We start from the raw sequence: 9,997 nt of genomic DNA, 5'->3' as shown, positions 1-9,997 counted from the left end.
GTAAAGCATAGTCAATAATATTGTAATAACTATGTATGGTGTCAGATGGGTAATAAACTTATCAGGGTGATCAGTTCATAAGGTATATAAATGTTTAATCACTATGTTGTACACCTGAAACTAGTAAATTGGATGTCAACTGTAATTGAAAAAAAAAAAGATTTTTGAACAAGGATATGGCCCTGTGAAGTATTTTACTTCTTACTCCACATAGCAGAGTTGTAGGATTTGATGTCTGTAAAGATGAAAAGTGGTCCAAAGAGGTTTTAAGATAATAAAGGAATATGGGACAGGGAAGGGCTTCTAGAGGAAGAATGAAGAACATTCTCATTAATAGAAGAAAAGAATCCATCCTGGAAGTGATAGCAGTGTGGGTTGAAAAAAGCAACAGGGATACTGGGTGTGTGTATGTAGGGAAAGGGGGTTCCAAAAGGACCCCAAGTTTATAGGCAAAGTACAACTGGAAAAAAAATTGATGAGTTGGAAGCAAACAGCATTTATCTGAAAGTATTCTGCTAGAAGCTAAAAATGCCAAGAAAAAGTTGAGAGAAGATAATAGCAAACATACCATCAATCCAAGTAGACAAGGGAGGGATAGGTTATGAGGCATAAACCTGAGGGAACCAATTCTTTACAGGCTGATGGGTAAGAATAACTAGAAAATGTATTTCAACCCAGCATTCCAAGAGTGCCTTGCATTGTCATGTTGATCTGTGCTACACCATGTTCATCATCTTCCTCTTCTGAGCACTGAACACTTAGCTTGTGGAACAAGCATCCACAAGCTAAAGACAATGACAAGATCTCCACATGGGAAAACTATTTCTTCCTCTTGTGGCTAGATTCGAGTCAAAACACTCCCTCAAACTGGAAAGCTGCATTGCTAAGCACCATCAATGAAGCTCTCCTTCAAGATATTGTTTTGTGTGTGTGTGTGTGTGTGTGTGTGTGTGTGTGTGCGTGTGTGTGTGTGTTTGTTGTTGTTTTTTTGCTGCAGAGGATTAACACAGGTGTGTCTATCCTTAGTTTACTCAAAGAACCTGAGAGATCCTAGGTTAAGTTGTAGTCTGAGCAAAGACTCCAAAACTTCTCCCTCCTAAAATGCTAAAGTGATAAAAAAAGAAATGCTCAATGACAAGAAGGCCATCAACAGACTAGAAATCAAGGTGATTCCTGGTAGATCGAAGACAACTATCACTACCATTCACTAACATATACAATTAGCCAAGAAAAAGAAAGTGAGATATGAATATTGGGAAAGAAACGTTAGAGCTAATGAGAGTTCAAAAATCGATTTAGAATCTCTATTAAATTTCTTTTTATAGCATCCATAACAAAATAATGAATGTAACAGTGAAAATTGATTCTCTGACTCAGGAATGAATTGAGTTTCACTTGCAATAAAATATCAGTTTACATAGAGAGTTGATTCTGTGTCCTCGTGCTGTGCTGCTGCGGAGCCCTTGCAGACCCTTAAGCCAAGATGCCTGAGGAAACCCAGACCCATGACCAGCCAGCGGAGGAGGAGGAAGTGGAGATGTTTGCCTTCCAGGCAGAAATTGCCCAGTTGATGTCACTGATCACCAATACTTTATACCCGCATAAAGAGATCTTTCTGAAGGAGCTTATTTCAAACTCATCAGATGCTCTGGACAAGATTAGATATGAAAGTTTGACAGATGCCAGTAAACTAGACTCTGGGAAAGAGCTGCACATTAATCTCATTCCAAACAAGCAAGACCGAACCCTGGAATTGGAATGACCAAGGTGATTTGATCAATAACCTGGGTACTATCGCCAAGTCTGGGACCAAAGCATTTGTGGAAGCTTTGCAGGCTGGTGTAGATTATCTTTATGATTGGCCAGTTTGATGTCGAGTTCTATTCAGGCTATTTGGTTGCTGAGAAAGTGACTGTGATCACCAAACACAGCGATGATGAGCAGTATGCCTGGGAGCCGTATGCAGGAGGATCGTTCACAATTAGGACTGACATAGGGGAACCCATGGGTCGTGGAACAAAAGTTATCCTGCACCTAAAAGAGGACCAGACTGAGAACTTGGAGGAGAGAAGGATCAAAAAAAGCATTAAGAAATACTCTCAATTTATTGGCTACCCAATTACTCTTTTTTGTGGAGAAGGAATGTGAAAATGAAGTCAGTGATGATGAGGCCAAAGAAAAGGAAGAGAAAGAAAAAGAAAAGGAGCCCGAGGACAAGCCTGAAATCGAAGATGTTGGTTCTGACGAAGAGGAAGAAGAAAAGAATAGTGGTGACAAGAAGAAGAAAAAGAAGATCAATGAGAAGTACATCGATCGAGAAGAATTGTACAAAACAAAGCCAATTTGGACCAGAAATCCCGACGACATTACTAGTGAAGAAGATGGGGAGTTCTACAAGAGCCTGACTAATGACTGGGAGGATCACTTGGTAGTGAAGAATTTTTCAGTTGAAGGACAGTTGGAATTCAGAGCCCTTCTTTTTGTCCCAAGACGTGCTCCCTTTGACCTGTTTGAAAACAGAAAGAAAAAGGACAATATTAAGGTGTATGTTCACAGTTTTCATCATGGATAACTGAGGAGCTGATTCCTAAACACATGAACTTCATTAGAGGTATGGTGGACTCTGAGGATCTCCCTCTAAATATTTCCCGTGAGATGTTGCAACAAAGCAAAATTTTGAAAGTTATCAGAAAGAATTTGGTAAAAAAAATGCTTAGAACTCTTCAATGAATTGGCAGAAGATAAGGAGAACTCCAAAAAATTTTATGAACAGTTCTCTAAAAATATTAAGCTAGGAATTCATGAAGATTCTCAAAATCAGAAGAAGCTCTCAGAGCTGTTAAGATACTACACATCTGCTTCTGGTGATGAAATAGTCTCCCTCAAGACTACTCACAAGAATGAAGGAGAACCAGAAGCATATCTACTACATCACAGGTGAGACCAAGGACTAGGTTGCTAACTTGGCCTTGTGGAGCGTCTTCGGAAGCATGGCCTAGAAATTATCTATATGATCGAGCCTATTGATAAGTACTGTGTGCAGCAGCTGAAGGAGTTTGAGGGGAATACTTTAGTGTCAGTCACCAAAGAGGGCTTGGAACTTCCAGAAGATGAAGAAGAGAAAAAGAAACAGGAAGAGAGAAAAAACAAGTTTGAAAAACTGTGTAAAATCATGAAGGATATCTTGGAGAAAAAAGTAGAAAAGATGGTCGTATCAAACTAATTGGTGACATCCCCATGCTGCATTGTCACAAGCATATATGGCTGGATAGCAAACCTGGAGAGAATCATGAAGGCTCAAGCCCTGAGAGACAACTCAACAATGGGTTACATGGCAGCAAAGAAACACCTGGAGGTAAACCCAGACCATTCCATCATCGAGACATTAAGGCAGAAGGTGGAGGCAGACAAGAATGACAAGTTTGTGAGGGATCTGGCCAGCCTGCTCTATGAGACTGCACTCCTGTCCTCTGGCTTCAATCTGGAAGACCCCCAGACACACACTAACAGGATCTACAGGATGATCAAACTTGGTTTTGGTATCGATGAAGAGGACCCCACTGCTGACGAGAGCAGTGCTGCTGTGACCGAAGAGATGTCACCCCTGGAAGGAGATGACACCTCAGGCATGAAGGAAATAGACTAAGACACCTGCACACGTGTTCAATACTTTACCTTCATTCCCTTGGATAATATATTTTTAAGGACTTTATTTTTGTTAGCATTTTAAAAATATGTATGGCATGGCAACTACTTAAAGACCGAGATTCTTTCCCCCCTACATGTATGATACTTCAGGCACTGAAGCTGAGCTCTTTTTTCTTTCCTACTTCCATGTTGGCCTGTTTTAACAGAATCTATACTAATAAAAGGGTAGTATGCTAATTATACCAGGTGACCGGACATCTTCTGGACACCCGACTTCTTTCTGGACAAAGCCACAGTGCGGGGGGCCTAGGCAGAGGCAGTTAGGAGCAATCAGGCTGGCAGGGGAGTAAGCAGTTAGGGGTGATCAGGCCGGCAGGAGAGCAAGCAGTTAGGGGTGAGATCAGGCTGGCGTGGGGGAGCAAGCAGTTAGGGGGTGATAAGGCTGGCAGGGGAGGGCAGTTAGGGGGCAATCAGGCTGGCAGAGGAGAGCAGTTGGGAGCGATCAGGCTGGCAGGGGAGGGCACTTGGGGGCAATTAGGCTGGCAGGGGAGGGCAGTTGGGGGTGATTAGGCTGGCAGGGGAGAGAAGTTGGGGGTGATTAGGCTGGCAGGGGAGCAGGGAAGGGCAGTTGGGGGTGATCGGGCTGGCAGGGGAGCAGGGGACCACTTAGGGGGTAATCTGCAGGCAGAGATGGTTAGGAGCAATCATGCAGACAGGGAGCTGAGCGGTGAGGAACCTGTGGTCCTGGATTGTGAGAGGGATGTCTGACTGCCTGTTTAACCCTAAACCTAAACCTTAAACTAACCCTAACCCTAACCCTAACCCCTAACCACAACCCTAACCTAAACCCTAAACCCAACCCTAACACCCAAACCCTAAACCTAACCCTAACCCTAAAACCTAAACCTAAACCCTAAACCTAACTCTAACCCCAATCCCTAAACCTAAAATCAAACCCTAAACATAAAACCTAACCCTAACTCTAAACCTAAGCCTGACCTTAACCCTAACCCCAAACCCTAAGCCTAAAACATAACCCTAACCCTAAAACCTAACAAGAACCCTAACCTTAACCCTAACTCTAACCCTAACCCTAACCCTAAACCCTTACCCTAAATCTAACCCTAAACCCTAACCTTAACCCTAAAACCTAACCCTAACCCTAACCCTAAACAAAATCCCTAAGCCTAAAACAACACCCTAACCCTAAAACTTAACCTTAACCCTAACCTAAACCTATCCCTAAACCCTAACCCTAACCATAAACCCTTACCCTAACCCTAACCCTAACCCTAAACCTAAACCTTAACACTAACCCTAACCCTAACCTTAACCCTAAACCCTAACCCTAACTCTAACCCTAACCCTAAACAATAACCGTAAAACTAACTCCCAAACGCTAGCCCTAACCCTAACCCTAACTCTAACCCTAAATCCTAACCCTAACCCTAAACCAGCAGTCAGACATCCCCTGAGGGGTCCCAGACTGGAGAGGGTCATGCAGGTCTGAGGGACACCCTCCCCCCCCCCCGCACGAATTTCATGCACCAGGCCTCTAGCCCTATATAATAAAGAGGTAATATGCAAATTGACCACCACTCCAACACATAAGATGGCCACCCACATGTGGTCAGAGATGGCCACCCCCATGTAGACACAAGATGGCTGGCAGGGGAGGGCAGTTGTGGGCAATCAGGCCAGAAGGGGAGGGCAGTTGGGGGTGACTGGGCCTGCAGAGGAGGGAAGTCGGGAGGGACCAAGCCTGAAAGGAAGGGCAGTTGGGGGGAATCAAGCAAGCAGGGAGGGCAGTTGGGAGGGACCAGGCCTGGAAGGGAGGGCAGTTGGGGGGACCCAGGTCAGCAGGGGAGGGCAGTTGGGGTGATCAGACCTGCAGGGGAGGACAGTTGGGGGTGACCAGGCCAGCAGGGGAGAGCAGTTATGGGTGACCGGGCCAGCAGGGGAGAGCAGTTGGGAGTGACCAGGCCTGCAGGGGAGGGCATTTAGAGGCAACCAGTCTGGCAAGGGAGGGAAGTTAGGGGTGATCAGGCCAGCAGGGAAGGGCAGTTGGGGGTGACCAGGCCTGCAGGGGAGGGCAGTTGGGGTTGACCAGGCCTGCAGGGGAGGACAGTTAGGCGCGACCAGGTGGCAGGGGAGGGCAGTTAGGGGTGACCAGGCTGGCAGGGGAGGGCAGTTAGGGGCAATTGGGCCATCAGGGGAGCAGTTAGGTGTCGATCAGGCTGACATGGGAGTGGTTAGGGGGTGATCAGGCCGGCAGGCAGAAGCGGTTAGGGGCAATCAGGCAGGCAGGCAGGCGAGCAGTTAGGAGCCAGCAGTCCTGGATTGTGAGAGGGATCCAAGATTGGAGAGGGTGCATACTGGGCTGAGGGACACACCCCCCCACAACCCTGTGCATGAATTTCGTGCACTGGGCTTCTAGTCTATAATAATAAAAGCGTAATATGCTAATTAGACCGGATAGCCAAATGACCTTCGGGATGTCATTCTGGACATCCTTCTGGATGAAGCCCCGGTGGCAGGGGCTGAGGCAGAGGTGGTTAGGGGTGACCAGGCAGGCAGGCGAGCTGTTAGGGGCAATCAGGCAGGAATGTAGAGTGGTTAGGGATGATCAGGCAGGCAAGTGGTTAGGGGTGATCAGGCAGGCAGGCAGAGTGGTTAGGGGTGATCAGGCAGGCAGGCAGAGTGGTTAGGGGTGATCAGGCAGGCAGGTGAGCAGTTAGGGGCATCAGGCAGGCAGGCAGAGTGGTTAGGGGCATCAGGTAGGCAGGCAGAGTGGTTAGCGGCAATCAGGCAGGCAGGCAAGCAGTTAGAAGCTAGTGGTCCTGGATTGCGAGATGGATGTCCGACTGCCGGTTTAGGCCCGATCCTGCTGCAGGATCGGGCCTAAATCAGCAGTCGGACATCCTCCGAGGGGTCCCATATTGCGAGAGGGTACAGGTCGAGCTGAGGGACCTGCCCCCCCGTGCACAAATTTTGTGCACTGGGCCTCTAGTGGGGTTATGTCTGTTGTAAGATACATGTAGCCTAATGTTTGTTAGCTTTGTGGTCTGAAGTGTTTATCTCTCAGCAGATTCCTAAGTAGACTGAATCTTTTGTTGCTAAAGTGTTCTGAGATGCGTGGTTAAAACAACCTTCATCCCTTAAGATCTGCTTTTTAAGCCTAACATCCCCTGTAGTTATCAATTGCATGTACGGCCTCTAGAAGTTAGTATGCTAAGCTGACCAACATGATGGTAGTAACTATCCATAGGGTTTGTCTTCAAAGAAAAAAATTGTTTAGCATAGCAGAAATACAAGCTACCTACGCATGTTGTAAAGCCGTTTGAAAGTAACTCAGAGCAAGTTTTGTGAATAGAAGTGTAGTGCTCTAGTCACATTCTGCTTTAAAAGGTTATGGCAAATACAGACAAATTCAAAAGAAAAATAAATCAGTTTACGAAGAAAAGGAAATTTGAGTCCCAAGTATCTTTAGGTTCAGCCACATTGTGTGACTTCCGAAATGTCACACACCTGAACTGTTTCTCCACAGTCCGTCCCACCCAAATCTCTGACCTCTGTGCTTCAGGGAGGTCTTCTCTTCCAGGCAGGCTCTCTGTGCAGTGGAGATACCCCAGCAGAACTGGGTCCTGGAATTGGGTCCTGTTAACTTCACTTAGGGATGGGCTCTGTTAGGCCAGGTCTGGGTCATGTTCCTGATCTTGGAGTGGGGCAAAGTGCGGAGAAGTCAACTCCACCAGAGCCAGATGGCTTAACAACAAAGGAGGAGGAGTTTCCCATAAGAAAAGGGAGGTGTCAAGGGAAAGGGCTTCTGGGAAGGCAAAACAGCCGCTCCAGATTCCATTCCCAATAGCAACAGAACTCAAAGAGTTGGAATACCCTCAACAAGAACATAGGACCTATATGATGAAAATCATAAGAGAACTAAATAAATGGATCAGCAGTTTGTGTTCTTAGAAGACACAATATTGTAAAGATACTGCTTATTTCCAAATTGATGTGTAATCCAACCCGACCCTAATAAAAATCCTAAAGCTATGTTTATTTAATGGATTCTTTATAAACTGGTTTTTAAAATTTACTTTAAACAATTCACAAAAATAGCCAAGAAAATTTTAAAAAAGAACAGTGGGGGAGGAGATAAGACTTATACCACCAGATAGTCAAACATACTATAAACATATAGTAATTGAGACAAAGTGCTATTGGTAGAGGGAAAGGTAAGCCAACTAACTAGAGCATATAGTCAAGTCAGTAGGGGAAAAATAGGTATTCTATAAGCAATGCTGAAATACCTACCCTGATTCTTCTCTCAGAAGAAGTAAGTCCCACTTCACACTACACTAAATGAATTCCAGAATGGATCAGTGACCAAGAAAATAGAATACTTTATTTATAATGTTGGGACAAGGATGACAAAGAAGACCCAAACTCCAAAAGCCATAGAGGCAAAAATTTAGGATGAATTAACACCAGCAAGTATGTAAGGAGCTAAGCATTCCCTACCCTTGTGAAGTTTGGATTGGCAGATCCTATTTTGAATAATAATTGTGAGGTAGCCAGATTTTAGTACATATAAACTGTGACTCAGAATATCAGGCATTTCTAGGTATCCCTCTTACAACTCTTTCCTGGGCTTGCACAGCCTGTAATCATGCATGGGTGCAAGGCTATGTACAAAAAAATTCTATGCAACCTTGTTTTCAACAGCCTGTAAGAGGAGAAACACCCTAAAATACACAGCAATGAAAGACCAACTCAGTTTATCATGTCACAATGCGGAATGTGCTGTGACAGGGCAGACAGGCAGAGCCAAATGTTCTGAAGAGAAAGGGCCCCTAAGATGAGTCAAGACAGCAGGTCCAGATGTTTCATAAAATGCCAAGCATAATAATGACCTGGAAGGCCTTGGAGAGAGACACACTTTTGAAACCAAATATTTATTATTTTCAGTAAATTGTGTCGATATAATTTTAAGCAAATGCCAAATGGAAGACTGATCCCAGGAATTCATAGAGGAAGCAATCTTCCAGACAACAAGGAACACCAAGGAGATCTTTGACCCCAGCCTCACTGTCAGTGTCATTGATGGTGCCAGTCCGCCAGAGTTATCCAGATTACTGAGTGTTTACCACATTATTTGCTGATGCTTCGGATGGTTTCAGTTGCTACAGTCAGTTCACTGGCTGAAACCAACAAAGGCTAGACAACCAGTTCCTCAAAAGGTGGAAATACCACCCTTTGGGATATTAGTGCCTGTAGTTATTTTCTCTTTGGGCATCCTGGTTTCTTAATACTGTTACTGAAGAAACGGGATTCAGGCCGTCAGTACCAGTTAGTATAGAGAGGATGGCCTCCATAACACCTGCAAAGGACACCAATGCAGTACCACTCAATGTTTGTGAATATTCAATTAACCAAAGACAAACACGCCCCTCTGGATCAAGCACTCCCCTCCGTGCCAACTCTACTTCTGGAACACCACCTCTTGGGATAAGCTCTCTGCTTCACTAAACCGTGAGTAACATACAGAGCACCATGAGTGGAGTGCTCAGCTTCTTCAATCACCAATTTATTAGAACCAAGAACAACTGTAACTCTTTCCAGGGCTTGCTCAGCCTGTCATCTGGAGCAGTTTGCCACCACCATTGACACTGACCTCCTCAGCTAAATCAGCCAAACCCAGCATGTTAGCAGTGATTTGGTCAATGTGAGCAACGGGCTTGGTTTTGCAGAACCAAATCAAAATGGAGAAAAAAATTAGTTTGGTTCTATGTCAGGGATAAAACAGAGAAGGTCAACACAGGCACACAAAGGAAGCTTAACCCAACCTTATAGGAATTTACAGCTCTTCCCAGAAGTCAGCAGAGGATACTCTCCAACCTCAAGATACCAAGTTTGTTCGTGCCATCTCATGAGTCTTGTGCCTGTGACTCGGCAGCCCTGATTCAAATAGGGAAGACCCCTAGGCAACCAATTAACTGACTAAGTCAAATAACTTTCACATGTACCTCATAAAACTCCCTTGGTCTGGGAGCAACTCATTGTTTCTGTTGCCTTGAGTTTCCCAGCTGGCACAGCAAAGGCCTGGCAATAAATTCATCTTTCTGCTTTGTTTTATTCAGTACGCACAGTTTGGTTTTTGACAGTTGCAACTGTCTTACAAATAGCTGAACAGAAGTCTTATAATCAAGCATTTACAGAAGAAACCACATAAACATAGGTAGGAAGGGCAGAGGTAGATATGAAAAGGGCTGGTCCTGTACCCAGGTGCTGCATTGAGACTCAGGAAGGGGTCCCCACTGTGGAGCTGGGGTATCGCAACCCCATGCTG

At 45.0% G+C, this 9,997-nt stretch overlaps 1 pseudogene across 1 annotated transcript; it reads left to right on the top strand.

Moving 5' to 3' along the window:
* Positions 1-1,483: 1,483 nt before the first annotated feature.
* LOC308248452 (heat shock protein HSP 90-alpha-like) lies at positions 1,484-3,646 on the top strand (annotated as a pseudogene). The gene has a single exon. The product of its transcript is annotated as a heat shock protein HSP 90-alpha-like (transcript).
* The last annotated feature ends 6,351 nt before the right edge of the window (positions 3,647-9,997 follow it).

The sequence above is a fragment of the Plecotus auritus genome (assembly GCF_963455305.1).
Source record: "Plecotus auritus genome assembly, chromosome: 1".
Classification (NCBI taxonomy): Eukaryota; Metazoa; Chordata; class Mammalia; order Chiroptera; family Vespertilionidae; genus Plecotus; species Plecotus auritus.
Note: the sequence above shows the minus strand (reverse complement) of the source record. Positions and strands in the feature narration are given on the sequence as shown.